Here is a 16,838-nt window from a genome sequence, read left to right as displayed (position 1 = left end):
AGTACATTGCTCCTTTCAGACCCTCTATATACTCTACCATCTTGCAGTACATTGCTCCTCTCTGACCCTCTATATACTCTACCATCTTGCAGTACATTGCTCCTCTCAGACCCTCTATATACTGTACCATCTTGCAGTACATCGCTCCTCAGACCCTCTATATACTGTACCATCTTGAAGTACATTGCTCCTCTCAGACCCTCTATATACTATACCATCTTGCAGTACATTGCTCCTCTCAGACCCTCTATATACTGTACCATCTTGCAGTACATTGCTCTTCAGACTCTCTATATACTGTACCGTCTTGCAGTACAGTGCTCCTCTCAGACCCTCTATATACTATACCATCTTGCAGTACATTGCTCCTCTCAGACCCTCTATATACTGTTCCATCTTGCAGTACATTGCTCCTCTCAGACCCTCTATATACTGTACCATCTTGCAGTACATTGCTCCTCTCAGACCCTCTATATACTGTACCATCTTGAAGTACATTGCTCCTCTCAGACCCTCTATATACTGTAACATCTTGCAGTACATTGCTCCTCTCAGACCCTCTATATATTGTACCATTTTGCAGTACATTGCTCCTCTCAGACCCTCTATATACTGTACCATCTTGCAGTACATTATTCCTCTCAGACCCTCTATATACTGTACCATCTTGCAGTACATTGCTCCTCAGACCCTCTATATACTGTACCATCTTGCAGTACATTACTCCTCTCAGACCCTCTATATACTGTACAACCTTGCGGTACATTGCTCCTCAGACCCTCTATATACTGTTCCATCTAGCAGTACATTAGTCCACTCAGACCCTCTATATACTGTACCATCTTGCAGTACATTGCTTCTCAGACCCTCTATATACTGTACCATCTTGCAGTACATTGCTCCTCTCAGACCCTCTATATACTGTACCATCTTGCAGTACATTGCTCCTCTCAGACCCTCTATATACTGTACCATCTTGAAGTACATTGCTCCTCTCAGACCCTCTATATACTGTACCACCTTGAAGTACATTGCTTCTCTCAGACCCTCTATATACTGTACCATCTTGCAGTACATTGCTCCTCAGACCCTCTATATACTGTACCATCTTGCAGTACATTGCTCCTCTCAGACCGTCTATATACTGTACCATCTTGCAGTACATTGCTCCTCAGACCCTCTATATACTTGTACCATCTTGCAGTACATTACTCCTCTCAGACCCTCTATATACTGTTCCATCTTGCAGTACATTGCTCCTCAGACCCTCTATATACTGTACCATCTTGCAGTACATTGCTCCTCTCAGACCCTCTATATACTGTACCATCTTGCAGTACATTGCTCCTCAGACCCTCTATATACTGTTCCATCTTGCAGTACATTGCTCTTCAGACTCTCTATATACTGTTCCATCTTGCAGTACATTACTCCACTCAGACCCCCTATATACTGTACCATCTTGCAGTACATTGCTCCTCTTAGACCCTCTATATACTGTACCATCTTGCAGTACATTGCTCCTCTCAGACCCTCTATATACTGTACCATCTTGCAGTACATTGCTCCTCTCAGACTCTCTATATACTGTTCCATCTTGCAGTACATTACTCCACTCAGACCCTCTATATACTGTACCATCTTGCAGTACATTGCTCCTCAGACCCTCTATATACTGTACTATCTTGCAGTACATTGCTCCTCTCAGACCCTCTATATACTGTACCATCTTGCAGTACATTGCTCCTCTCAGACCCTCTATATACTGTACCATCTTGCAGTACATTGCTCCTCAGACCCTCTATATACTGTACCATCTTGCAGTACAATGCTCCTCTTAGACCCTCTATATACTGTACCATCTTGCAGTACATTGCTCCTCTCAGACCCTCTATATACTGTACCATCTTGCAGTACATTGCTCTTCAGACTCTCTATATACTGTTCCATCTTGCAGTACATTACTCCACTCAGACCCTCTATATACTGTACCATCTTGCAGTACATTGCTCCTCAGACCGTCTATATACTGTACCATCTTGCAGTACATTGCTCCTCTCAGACCCTCTATATACTGTACCATCTTGCAGTACATTGCTCCTCTCAGACCCTCTATATACTGTACCACCTTGAAGTACATTGCTTCTCTCAGACACTCTATATACTGTACCATCTTGCAGTACATTGCTCCTCAGACCCTCTATATACTGTACCATCTTGCAGTACATTGCTCCTCTCAGACTGTCTATATACTGTACCATCTTGCAGTACATTGCTCCTCAGACCCTCTATATACTGTACCATCTTGCAGTACATTACTCCTCTCAGACCCTCTATATACTGTTCCATCTTGCAGTACATTGCTCCTCTCAGACCCTCTATATACTGTACCATCTTGCAGTACATTGCTCCTCTCAGACCCTCTATATACTGTACCATCTTGAAGTACATTGCTCCTCTCAGACCCTCTATATACTGTAACATCTTGCAGTACATTGCTCCTCTCAGACCCTCTATATATTGTACCATTTTGCAGTACATTGCTCCTCTCAGACCCTCTATATACTGTACCATCTTGTAGTACATTATTCCTCTCAGACCCTCTATATACTGTACCATCTTGCAGTACATTGCTCCTCAGACCCTCTATATACTGTACCATCTTGCAGTACATTACTCCTCTCAGACCCTCTATATACTGTACAATCTTGCGGTACATTGCTCCTCAGACCCTCTATATACTGTTCCATCTTGCAGTACATTAGTCCACTCAGACCTTCTATATACTGTACCATCTTGCAGTACATTGCTCCTCAGACCCTCTATATACTGTACCATCTTGCAGTACATTGCTTCTCTCAGACCCTCTATATACTGTACCATCTTGCAGTACATTGCTCCTCTCAGACCCTCTATATACTGTACCATCTTGAAGTACATTGCTCCTCTCAGACCCTCTATATACTGTACCACCTTGAAGTACATTGCTTCTCTCAGACCCTCTATATACTGTACCATCTTGCAGTACATTGCTCCTCAGACCCTCTATATACTGTACCATCTTGCAGTACATTGCTCCTCTCAGACCGTCTATATACTGTACCATCTTGCAGTACATTGCTCCTCAGACCCTCTATATACTTGTACCATCTTGCAGTACATTACTCCTCTCAGACCCTCTATATACTGTTCCATCTTGCAGTACATTGCTCCTCAGACCCTCTATATACTGTACCATCTTGCAGTACATTGCTCCTCTCAGACCCTCTATATACTGTACCATCTTGCAGTACATTGCTCCTCAGACCCTCTATATACTGTTCCATCTTGCAGTACATTGCTCTTCAGACTCTCTATATACTGTTCCATCTTGCAGTACATTACTCCACTCAGACCCCCTATATACTGTACTTTCTTGCAGTACATTGCTCCTCAGACCCTCTATATACTGTACCATCTTGCAGTACATTGCTCCTCTCAGACTGTCTATATACTGTACCATCTTGCAGTACATTGCTCCTCAGACCCTCTATATACTGTACCATCTTGCAGTACATTACTCCTCTCAGACCCTCTATATACTGTTCCATCTTGCAGTACATTGCTCCTCAGACCCTCTATATACTGTACCATCTTGCAGTACATTGCTCCTCTTAGACCCTCTATATACTGTACCATCTTGCAGTACATTGCTCCTCTCAGACCCTCTATATACTGTACCATCTTGCAGTACATTGCTCCTCAGACCCTCTATATACTGTTCCATCTTGCAGTACATTGCTCTTCAGACTCTCTATATACTGTTCCATCTTGCAGTACATTACTCCACTCAAACCCTCTATATACTGTACCATCCTGCAGTACATTGCTCCTCAGACCCTCTATATACTGTACCATCTTGCAGTACATTGCTCCTCTCAGACCCTCTATATACTGTACCATCTTGCAGTACATTGCTCCTCTCAGACCCTCTATATACTGTACCATCTTGAAGTACATTGCTCCTCTCAGACCCTCTATATACTGTACCATCTTGCAGTACATTGCTCCTCTCAGACCCTCTATATATTGTACCATCTTGCAGTACATTACTCCTCTCAGACCCTCTATATACTGTACCATCTTGCAGTACATTGCTCCTCAGACCCTCTATATACTGTACCATCTTGCAGTACATTACTCCTCTCAGACCCTCTATATACTGTACAATCTTGCGGTACATTGCTCCTCAGACCCTCTATATACTGTTCCATCTTGCAGTACATTAGTCCACTCAGACCCTCTATATACTGTACCATCTTGCAGTACATTGCTCCTCAGACCCTCTATATACTGTACCATCTTGCAGTACATTGCTCCTCTCAGACCCTCTATATACTGTACCATCTTGCAGTACATTGCTCCTCTCAGACCCTCTATATACTGTACCATCTTGAAGTACATTGCTCCTCTTAGACCCTCTATATACTGTACCACCTTGAAGTACATTGCTTCTCTCAGACCCTCTATATACTGTACCATCTTGCAGTACATTGCTCCTCAGACCCTCTATATACTGTACCATCTTGCAGTACATTGCTCCTCTCAGACCGTCTATATACTGTACCATCTTGCAGTACATTGCTCCTCAGACCCTCTATATACTTGTACCATCTTGCAGTACATTACTCCTCTCAGACCCTCTATATACTGTTCCATCTTGCAGTACATTGCTCCTCAGACCCTCTATATACTGTACCATCTTGCAGTACATTGCTCCTCTTAGACCCTCTATATACTGTACCATCTTGCAGTACATTGCTCCTCTCAGACCCTCTATATACTGTACCATCTTGCAGTAGATTGCTCCTCAGACCCTCTATATACTGTTCCATCTTGCAGTACATTGCTCTTCAGACTCTCTATATACTGTTCCATCTTGCAGTACATTACTCCACTCAGACCCTCTATATACTGTACCATCTTGCAGTACATTGCTCCTCAGACCCTCTATATACTGTACCATCTTGCAGTACATTGCTCCTCTCAGACCCTCTATATACTGTACCATCTTGCAGTACATTGCTCCTCTCAGACCCTCTATATACTGTACCATCTTGAAGTACATTGCTCCTCTCAGACCCTCTATATACTGTACCATCTTGCAGTACATTGCTCCTCTCAGACCCTCTATATATTGTACCATCTTGCAGTACATTGCTCCTCTCAGACCCTCTATATACTGTACCATCTTGCAGTACGTTACTCCTCTCAGACCCTCTATATACTGTTCCATCTTGCAGTACATTACTCCACTCAGACCCTCTATATACTGTACCATCTTGCAGTACATTGCTTCTCAGACCCTCTATATACTGTACAATCTTGCGGTACATTGCTCCTCACACCCTCTATATACTGTTCCATCTTGCAGTACATTACTCCACTCAGACCCTCTATATACTGTACCATCTTGCAGTACATTGCTCCTCAGACCCTCTATATACTGTACCACCTTGCAGTACATTGCTCCTCTCAGACCCTCTATATACTGTACCATCTTGCAGTACATTGCTCCTCTCCGACCCTCTATATACTGTAGCATCTTGCAGTACATTGCTCCTCTCCGACCCTCTATATACTGTACCATCTTGCAGTACATTGCTCCTCTCAGACCCTCTATATACTGTACCATCTTGCAGTACATTGCTCCTCTCAGACCCTCTATATACTGTACCATCTTGCAGTACATTACTCCTCTCAGACCCTCTATATACTGTACCATCTTGCAGTACATTGCTCCTCTCAGACCCTCTATATACTGTACCATCTTGCAGTACATTGCTCCTCTACGACCCTCTATATACTGTACCATCTTGCAGTACATTGCTCCTTTCAGACCCTCTATATACTGTATCATCTTGCAGTACATTGCTCCTCTCCGACCCTCTATATACTCTACCATCTTGCAGTACATTGCTCCTCTCAGACCCTCTATATACTGTACCATCTTGCAGTACATCGCTCCTCAGACCCTCTATATACTGTACCATCTTGAAGTACATTGCTCCTCTCAGACCCTCTATATACTATACCATCTTGCAGTACATTGCTCCTCTCAGACCCTCTATATACTGTACCATCTTGCAGTACATTGCTCTTCAGACTCTCTATATACTGTACCGTCTTGCAGTACAGTGCTCCTCTCAGACCCTCTATATACTATACCATCTTGCAGTACATTGCTCCTCTCAGACCCTCTATATACTGTACCATCTTGCAGTACATTGCTCCTCTCAGACCCTCTATATACTGTACCATCTTGCAGTACAGTGCTCCTCTCAGACCCTCTATATACTATACCATCTTGCAGTACATTGCTCCTCTCAGACCCTCTATATACTGTACCATCTTGCAGTACATTGCTCCTCTCAGACCCTCTATATACTGTACCATCTTGCAGTACAGTGCTCCTCTCAGACCCTCTATATACTATACCATCTTGCAGTACATTGCTCCTCTCAGACCCTCTATATACTGTACCATCTTGCAGTACATTGCTCCTCTCAGACCCTCTATATACTGTACCATCTTGCAGTACAGTGCTCCTCTCAGACCCTCTATATACTATACCATCTTGCAGTACATTGCTCCTCTCAGACCCTCTATATACTGTACCATCTTGCAGTACATTGCTCCTCTCAGACCCTCTATATACTGTACCATCTTGCAGTACAGTGCTCCTCTCAGACCCTCTATATACTATACCATCTTGCAGTACATTACTTCTCTCAGACCCTCTATATACTGTACCATTTTCCAGTACATTGCTCCTCAGACCCTCTATATACTGTACCATCTTGCAGTACATTGCTCCTCTCAGACCCTCTATATACTGTACCATCTTGCAGTACAGTGCTCCTCTCAGACCCTCTATATACTATACCATCTTGCAGTACATTGCTCCTCTCAGACCCTCTGTGTAGGGTATCATCCTGCAGCACATTGCTTATCTCTGCCCCTCTATATACAGTGCCATCCTGGAGGACATTGTTCCTCTCAGTATCTTTCCATACTGTACCATCCTGCAGTAGATCACTCCTCTGCTCTCAAGCCCTCTATATATGGTATCACCTTGCAGTACATTGTTCCTTTACCCAATCTCTATAGGATACCATTAATTTTTGATTATTTGAGTAGAAGTTAATTCCACTCAAATAAATTTGATCATCTCTACAGTAAAGCAAATCTGTTAACAGTTTTTTGCTGAATAACCTGAGAGCACCATTATGTAGGGGCAGAGAACCTTATTCCAGTGATATGTCACTTACTGGGCTGTATGTTGTTGTTTCAATAAAATCAGTGTTTTATCAGAAGGAGATTATCACTACAGTACGAGCAGTAAAAAAAATCACCTAGGAAATGTGTGAACTGGTAGGTACCCTACAATAAATCTAGTTCCAGAACCTTTAGGCCTTTTGTATGGAGCAGTACTAGGGCCGATATATGGCCTCCATTGTACCTTCACACTAAAATGGTATCATCAGTATGCATCTTTAAAGGAAAAAGTGTATGACATGCAGTAAACCATTAACTATTAACAGATTGTCTACCAAGTGGTCATTGCTGTCTGTGAGCAACCTACTTGCTGTGCACCAGAGATGGTGGCAGAGAATACGAGATGCCATGTCATCTGGAGACTGTATCACCTGGTAAGTGAAAGTTTACATTCAGGGATCTTATACGTCAGCTTCGATGGAGGGATTGAGGTTTTTCTTATTTTTACTCACTGGGTTTTTTTTTTGGAAAACACTTTACAATCTTAGTTGCAGTTTTTAATGATTAATTGAAGTGCATCCTGAAGGAGTTATCCCATAACAAACTTTCCACAGGATAGGGGACATATTTCTGTTTTCTGAGGTCTCACCCTGCTGCTCCATTCAATGTCTATACCAATGACGCAGATAGCCGAGTGCTGCACACTAGTATTTCTATCAGCCCCGTAGACACTGAATGAAATGACTGAGTCCAGGTCTGACTACTAGAGAGGAGCGAATCTTTAAAAATTCATATTCGCTAGATTATTTTGCTGAAAAATGTGATTTTCGTCAAATCGCAGGTGTCCAAGTTAACCAGAAAAGCTAATTTTAAGCCCATGAAAGTGACACCAACATATATGGCTATGGGTCAATGGAAGGTACAGCTTCTTCATTGCTGTGCTGTCACACACTATCTGTAATATTTATTCAGTATTTCATAGCTTTCTCTCCATATCTCTGTTATACGCTACATGAACTATAAGTATCCAGTTAGAGATTTTCTCACATGATGGGCACTTTTACTCTTCAAAATACTTCAATGGTCAATTTTAATCCAACATAGTCAACTGTGTTCCCAAAATGGTGGTCCAGGCTAAAAGGGTGGGCATCCTAGTGGTTAGTCATCTCCCAATCATTTATCACACATAGAATTGAATGTGTATTCACTTAAAATGCTGAGCTGATATAGCAGCTAATAGAGACAGCAGTACTCTGTGTACATACAGAGAGCACATCCAGCCTATATTACTGAGAGAGACACTCCCACAAGAGAAAAAATTGAAACTTAGATCTGGGTGCAAACTGCATAAAAAAAAAATCAATTCACAGAATGAACATTGCAGATTGAAACTTAATGAAATTTCATTAACCTAAGGCAAACACTAACATATGTTTTCATGGAAAGGTGTCCATGGCCTTCAAGACAGTTTTGGTAAATTTGTCCCACTGTCATCATGTGCTATACCAATACAAACACATTAACAATAAATCCTGTGATGTGTCCTATGACTGCACGTGGCTCTCCAATACATCCTTAAGGTGCAGTCAGACAGCCATACAAATTGGGCCAAGATCAAAACGCAACGCTCAGACTGGACAGCTGATATATGAAGTTGTCATGCTTGGGTGGGGAGAGCCGCCGGCCAGTCAGCACTGCGTTCCGATCTCAGTATGATTTAACGGCCATCTAGCTGCACCCTTCCTCATACCTATACCATTAATTATTGTAGTGGACGACTTTACCCAGGTTCTCATCTTTTTTTCCCTTATGCCATTACATTCAGGTTATTTCCAGAGATAGGCGGCTTGTTGGCTCCACTCTTGAGAAAGTTAAGATCTCACTGCTCCACTCGGAAACTTCTCCTGACGATTCCTCTCTACATCTTGATCGTTTTCATGTGGTCTGGAGAAAACATCTGCACTTTCGTATCAGCGACTCTATGGCGTAACCACAAACTGCTACATCTGGAGTTTCCACCACTGTAGAGTCTTGCTCTGGATTGTAAGAAGAGGGATAACAAATACTATAAAAGGGTTTCTCCGGGGCTGAAGAAACTGAACAGTACGATAGGTCATCAATATGAGATCAGTGGGGATCTGACACCCAGTACCACCACCGGAGCTGAAATCTACACCGCAGCTCTGTACATTGTTTATCAGTGACTGCCAACGATCTCATAGCGATAACCTATCATACAATTGTTTATTCGAGGACAATCCCTATCACTACTGTACTGCTGTACTGCACTTAGATCATAAATGGTAGACGGTAAACTAAAAAATGTTGGATATGATGTTGTTTAAATATATTCCCATTCCTGTTCCATAGCCTTTAATGTGTAATCTCTGGTAATTTCTTAATTTACTCTGTCACACTTTTGGATTTGAAATTTTCCCAATGTTAACAGACTGGAGATTTCAACAAATACCAATTAGGTTATGTTCACATGGGAGTTTTTTTTATTTTTTATGACCCAGCAGTTAATCAGCGGCCGCTTCTCTCTCACCAAGTCATAGAAAAGCAGCAGCTCTCACTTCTTCCGGTTGTTAGTCTTGTCCGAAGGGAGAGTGAAGCAACTGCTGATCGGCTGCAGGGCTCACATGACATAATGATGTCATGCAAGCCCTAGGGAACCAGATGCCAACATAGCTGGAACGGCATCAGCACGGGAGGTGAGTAGAGGCAGTTCTTTTTTAATGGGGAATATAGCAATTGAGAAGGGGTTGTCCAACTAGTGGACAACCCCTTTAATGTCAAATCCTTTAAAGAGACTTTCCAGAGCATGTCAATTATTGTTAAAGGGGTTTACTGCACTACATTTTAACTTAAAGGGTGTAATAAAATGAAAAAAAAAAACAAAAAACTTGTACTCGCATCCGTAAGGAGCGCCACTCAGCATCAATATCTGGTGACAGGCATCACATGACAACAGTAATCAGCGAATGTACAGTTTTTTTTTTTTTGAGGCGGTAAAAAATGACATTTTCTAGTGGAAACACCTTCTTTTAGGGTGTTGTTGGGGGAGTTTTTACAGTTACTCAGGTGTTTTTGGAGAGTTTTCTGTTTCTCCTGGAGCATTTTTTTGAAGCCTTCTGGTGAGGAGCAGATTCTATCGGAATCTATTTCAAAGTAGTAACATGCACGTTCTTTATTACCAGCTGTAATTTTTCAAAACTTTTAGAAGAAAAAAAAAATGCTCAAAAGATTTAACATACAGTCATACAGTATAAACGGCAAAGTGGTTTAAAAGCATTTTTTTTGCGATTTTTGAGACCAGCTCCCAAAAATTCCGCACACATACCCTCAAGAATTTTGACAAATGTCTGAAAAGGCTATGGCTGCATTGGTCACGTGTCACCTCCCTCCAATTTCGATGCCGACAGTCCAGTGGCGCTCCTCAGGAAGGAAGGAGTACAGGTTTTTTTTTTAAACTTTATACACCCCCTCAGGCCAACTTTGGTCTCAATTTAGTGGAAGACCACTTTAAAAGGGTTCAGACTGCTTTAAAAAAAAAAGACAAAAAACTTAGATCCCGCACCAATCTTCGTCAACAACGGTCTGTGCTTCAAGAGTTACTGTCCACAGTGGTGATAAACCTCAACCAGGGTGAGGGGACATTTAAACTTCTGGTGTGCTGTGACCAGCAGGCACCTGGTAAGCATCAGAGCGGGAGCATGCTGAGGACAGTCCGAATCCTGTGTGCTCATTCTTTACCCATGCACGTCTAACAGCACAATGTATAGAACTTATTACGTAGCTCCTAGAAATCAGTGCAGCCACAGAGGTTGCACAGTACATTGTTCAGGGACTACGTCTTCAAAGTAAAAAAAAAAATCATATCCAACCCAGAAAACTCATCAGAAAACTCATCAGAAAGCTGTAATATAAGTGCAGCAAGGAGTGCTGTGCAGAAGAAGGGGCTTCCAAGCTGTAAATACTCCGCTATCCCTCACTACATACAGTGGCTGCAGAAAGTATTCAGACCCCTTTAAATTTTTCACTCTTTGTTTCATTGCAGACATTTGGTAAATTCTAAAAAGTTCATTTTTTTTTCTCATTAAAGTACACTCTGCACCCCATCTTGACTGAAAAAAAACAGAAATGCAGAAATTTTTGCAAATTTATTAAAAAAGAAAAACTGAAATATCACATGGTTTTAAGTATTCAGACCCTTTACTCAGACGCTCATATATAAGTGAGATGCTGTCCATTTCCTTGTGATCCTCCTTGAGATGATACTACCCCTTCATTGGAGTCCACTGTGTTTAATTAAACTGATAGGACTTGATTTGGAAAGTCACACACCTGTCTATATAAGACCTCACAGCTCACAGTGCATGTCAGAGCAAATGAGAATCATGAGCTCAAAAGGAACGGCCCAAGGAGCTCGGAGACAGAATTGTGGCAAGGCACAGATCTGGCCGAGGTTACAAAAGAATTTCTGCATTACTCAAGGTTCCTAAGAGCACAGTGGCCTCCATAATCCTTAAATGGAAGAAGTTTGAGACCACCAGAAGTCTTCCTAGACCTGGCCGTCCAGCCAAACTGAGCAATCGTGGGAGAAGAGCCTTGGCGAGAGAGGTAAAGAAGAACCCCAAGATCACTGTGGCTGAGCTCCAGAGATGCAGTAGGGAGATGGGAGAAAGTTCCACAAAGTCAACTATTACTGCAGCCCTCCACCAGTCGGGCCTTTATGGCAGAGTGGCCCGACGGAAGCCTCTCCTCAGAGCAAGACATATGAAAGCCCCCATAGAGTTTGCTCAAAAACACATGAAGGACTCCCAGACTATGAGAAATAAGATTCTTTGGTCTGATGAGACGAAGATAGAAATTTTTGGTGATAATTCTAAGAGTTGTGTGGAGAAAACCAGGCACTGTTCATCACCTGCCCAATACAATCCCAACAGTGAAACATGGTGGTGGCAGCATCATGCTATGGGGGGATTTTTCAGCTGGAGGGACAGGACGGCTGGTTGCAATTGAAGGAAACATGAATGCGGCCAAGTACAGAGATATCCTGGATGAAAACCTCTTCCAGAGTGCTCTGGACCTCAGACTTGGCCGAAGGTTCAACTTCCAACAAGACAATGAGCCTAAGCACACATCTAAAATAACAAAGGAGTGGATTCAGAACAACTCTGTGACCATTCTTCACTGGCCCAGCCAGATCCCTGACCTAAACCCAATTGAGCATCTCTGGAGAGACCTGAAAATGGCTATCCACCAACGTTCGTCATCCAACCGTACGGAACTGGAGAGGATCTGCAAGGAAGAATGGCAGAGGATCCCAAAATCCAGGTGTGAAAAACTAGTTGCATCATTCCCAAGAAGACTCATGGCTGTACTAGCTCAAAAGGGTGCTTCTACTCAATACTGAGCAAAGGGTCTGAATTCTTATGACCATGTGATATTTCAGTTTTTCTTTAATAAATTTGCAAAAATTTCTACATTTCAGTTTTTTTCAGTCAAGATGAGGTGCAGAGTGTACTTTAATGAGAAAAAAAAAGAACTTTTTAGAATTTACCAAATGGCTGCAATGAAACAAAAATCGGAATAGAAAGCGATCAAAAAATGTCACGTGCCTGAAAATGGTACCAATAAAAACGTCAACTCATCCCGCAAAAAACAACCCGTCACATGACTCTGTCGGCCAAAATCTGGAAAAATTCTAGCTCTCAAAATATGGCGATGCCAAAACTAGATTTTACAAGAAAAAGCATCTTTTAGTGTGTGACAGCTGTCAATCATAAAAACCCAATATGATTCTGGTATCTCTGTAGTCGCACCGACTCAAAGAATAAAGTCGTCTAATCACTTATACCGCACTAGGAACGGCGTAAAAAATAAACGCTAAGGCTGGGGTTGGTGTTAGGGTTGTGCTAGGGTTAGAGTTGTTTTTTTTTTTTTGAGTTTGCATCGGGTGCTTGGGTATGCATTGAGTATCGTGGGTGCTCGAGTCTCCCCCCCATATGCTTCGCGGCCAAAAAACCTCGCGGGGTTTGCCTGCCATGAACGAGCGATCCCCGCATGTTTTTTTTGGGGTGTCTAATAACCGTGAAACATGCGGGCGGGGACTCGAGCACCCGTGATACATGGTGCATACCTGAGTACCCGATGCAAACTCAAGTAGCGAGCACTTGCACTCAAGACTATTGACAACTTATTCAATATGATGACCTAATGTTCTCAAATTCTGTGTCGTACTTCTGGGTTCAAAATGTTCACTATACCCCTTGAGGGGTGTAGTTTCCAAAATGGGGTCACTTGTGGGGGTTTTCCACTATTTAGGCACATCAGGGGCTCTCCAAACGCGACATGGCATCCACTCTCGATTCCAGACGATTTTGCGTTCAAAAAGTCACACAGTCCTCCTTCCCTTCTGAACTCTGCCGTGCGCCCAAACACTATATTTTCCCCACATATGGGGTATTGGCATATTCAGGAGAAATTGCACAAAAGTTTTTGGGGTCCATTTCTCCTCTTACCCTTGTGAAAATAAAAAAATTGGGGCTAAAACAATTTTTATGGAAAAAGTTTGAATTTTTTATTTTCACAGCTCCATGTTATAAACTTCTGTAAAGGACTTGGGGGTTCAAGGTGCTCACCACACATCTAGATAAGTTCCCTGAGGGGTCTAGTTTCCAAAATGTGTCACTTGTGTGGGGTTTCCACTGTTTAGGCACATCAGGGGCTCTCCAAACGCAACATGGCATCCGCTAATTATTCAAGCAAATTTTACATTTAAAAAGTCGAATGGCGCTCCTTCCCTTCCGAACCCTGCCGTGCGCCCAAACAGTGGTTTTCCCCCACATATGGGGTATCTGCGTGCCCAAGGGAAATTGCACAACAAATTTTGGGGTCCATTTTTTCCTGCTACCCCTGAGAAAATAAAAAAAATTGGGTCTAAACTAACATTTTTGTGAAAAAAAGTTAAATGTCAATTTTTTCCTTCCACATTCCAAAAATTCCTGTGAAGCACCTGAAGGGTTAATAAACTTCTTGAATGTGGTTTTGAGCACCTTGAGGGGTGCAGGTTTTAGAATGGTGTCACTTTTGGGTATTTTCTGTCATAAAGACCCCTCAAAGTGACTTCAAATATGATGTGGTCCCTAAAAAAATGGTTTTGTAAATTTTGTTGGAAAAATGAGAAATCGCTGGTCAACTTTTAACCCTTATAGCTCCCCAATAAAAAAAATTTTGATTCCAAAATTGTGCGGATGTAAAGTAGACATGTTGGAAATGTTATTTATTAACTCTTTTGTGTGACAGATCTCTCTGATTTAAGGGCATGAAAATTCAAATTTTGAAAATTGCTAAATTTTCACCAAATTTCCGTTTTTTGGACAAATAAACGCAAGTGATATCGAAGAAATTTTACCACAATCATGAAGTACCATATGTCACGAAAAAACAATCTCAGATCAGGGGGAACCGTTGAAGCGTTCCAGAGTAATTACCTCCAAGTGACAGTAGTCAGAATTGTAAAAATTGGCCTGGTCAATAACGTGCAAACCACCTTGGGTTGTAAAGGGGTTAATGAGAAAAAATGAACTTTTTAGAGTTTCCCAAATGGCTGCAATGAAACAAAGAGTGAAAAATTTAAAGGGATCTGAATACTTTCTGTACCCACTGTATATAATAATTAGATTTGATAGAATGGTGAGCCCAATTGATACATTTAGAAGGATCAGCACTCCGGAGAACATACAAACCTGTTTGGGGATGGTCAGATGTCTTTTTTACTTTAATACTACATTAGGTTTCAAATCTTTTTGGGAGTTTCCAATGTCATTACAACAGTGATATGAATTCCCTTTTTTTTTTTTAAATTATGGCAACTTACACACTCAGCATTGACAGTGCGCTGGGGATCTTTCTGGAAATATCCAGTCTTGGGTGCCCAGCTTAGGTAAGAAATACCTGTATATTACAACATCAGTAAAAGTCAAGCAAAAATGTTGTTATTTATGGAAGGGAAAACGTGGAATATTCTGCAATTGGATTAATGATCCTTCAGATGTATTTTGGTGTAGCACTAAATATACTGCAAGAGTAGTCTGCTGCAAAAATACTCTGCAAAATTATGTAAAACATATTTATTTGGTCTCTGAATTTTTTTGTTCATAGGGAGAGAGGAACTTTCAGTGAAACTAAATCTTCGAGGATTCAAAGTCCCCAGGGTAAACATGGGACCAGAACATGATAAAGATTACTTTTTTTTATTAACCAAGTTAGGCTACGTTCACACCAATATATTTTCAGTCTGTCCGTGGCCCGTAGACCACGTACCTTCCCAACAAAACATTTTGTTTTTGCGCTCTAGTTTTTTCCTCCCCTTCCTCCAAGAGCCATAACTTTATTTTTCCCCTCCACATAGCCGTGTGAGGGCTTGTTTTTTTGCATTGCGAGTGGAAGCTTCAACTGACTCCATTTATTTAATCATGTGTACTGGAAAAACAGAGAAAAAAAAATTCCAAATGCAGTGAAATTCCAGGAAAAAAAACAAAAAAAGCTCAATTCCGCAATTGTTTTTTGATTTTACGGCATTCACTATACAGTAAAAATTACTCGGCGATATGATTCTCCAGGTCAGTGCAATTACAGCGATACCAAACAAGCATTCGTTTTGCTATTAAGTGGTTAAAAAAAAAAGATTAAAAGAAAATTTGTAAAAAAAAAAAAAAATAAATAAAATAAAAATTGTCATTTTCCAAGAAATGTACCATTTTAATTTTTCGGTAGATGGAGCTGTGCGAGGGTGTGTTTTTTTTTTTTGCTCCATTAGCTGTCATTTTTATTGATACGACGTTTTGATCGCTTCTTGTTAGATTTTCTTTTGCGGCAATGGAATTCTGGCATTTTTATTTTTTCTCATTACGCAGTTTACCAATTGGGCTAGTTTTATAGATTTTTATATTTTTTATTTTATATTTAGATTTTATATTTTGATAGATTGGACTTTTATGGACTCAGGCATATTTTATTTACATTATTCCTTTATTTTTAAAGGAGGAAAAGAAGGGTGATTCATTTTTTTTTTTTATTGCATTTTGTAGTTTCCTGATATAAAGCAATTATTTCTATATATATTGCAAATATCCTAGTCTCTTATCACTGCCAGTCAAAGGCACCGTCATGACAGACACTGGGGTCTTCTGCAGACCCCCAGCTGTCATTGTACCCCATCAGCGCCCCGCGATGGTGTTGTGCTTGATACATACTTAGAAAGGCACCACATGGCATAAACGCCACTGTTAAGAGATTGACAGCAGCATTTAAGAGGTCAACAACAGCAGGCGGCGCTCCACTCCACTCGCGGCTGTTAAAAGGCAGATGATGGCTGAATAACAGCCATCATCTGCCGGGAAAAATGTAAACTCAGCTGCTGAGAAGGACACCAGACATATGATGTACCGGTACGTCATGTCGGGAAGGGGTTAAACTAAGTCAGGGGTTTTCCAAAACCGGAAAACCCCTTAAACATTACAAGGTGTAGAAAGCTCATTAAATCCAATGCTACCTTCATAACTACAGTAAAA

Source organism: Phyllobates terribilis, unplaced genomic scaffold, assembly GCF_046119375.1.
Source record: "Phyllobates terribilis strain yellow unplaced genomic scaffold, ASM4611937v1 Scaffold_12__6_contigs__length_324123572, whole genome shotgun sequence".
In the NCBI taxonomy this organism is placed as follows: domain Eukaryota; kingdom Metazoa; phylum Chordata; class Amphibia; order Anura; family Dendrobatidae; genus Phyllobates; species Phyllobates terribilis.
The sequence above is the reverse complement of the archived record's forward strand: the minus strand, read 5'-3'. Positions refer to the sequence as shown.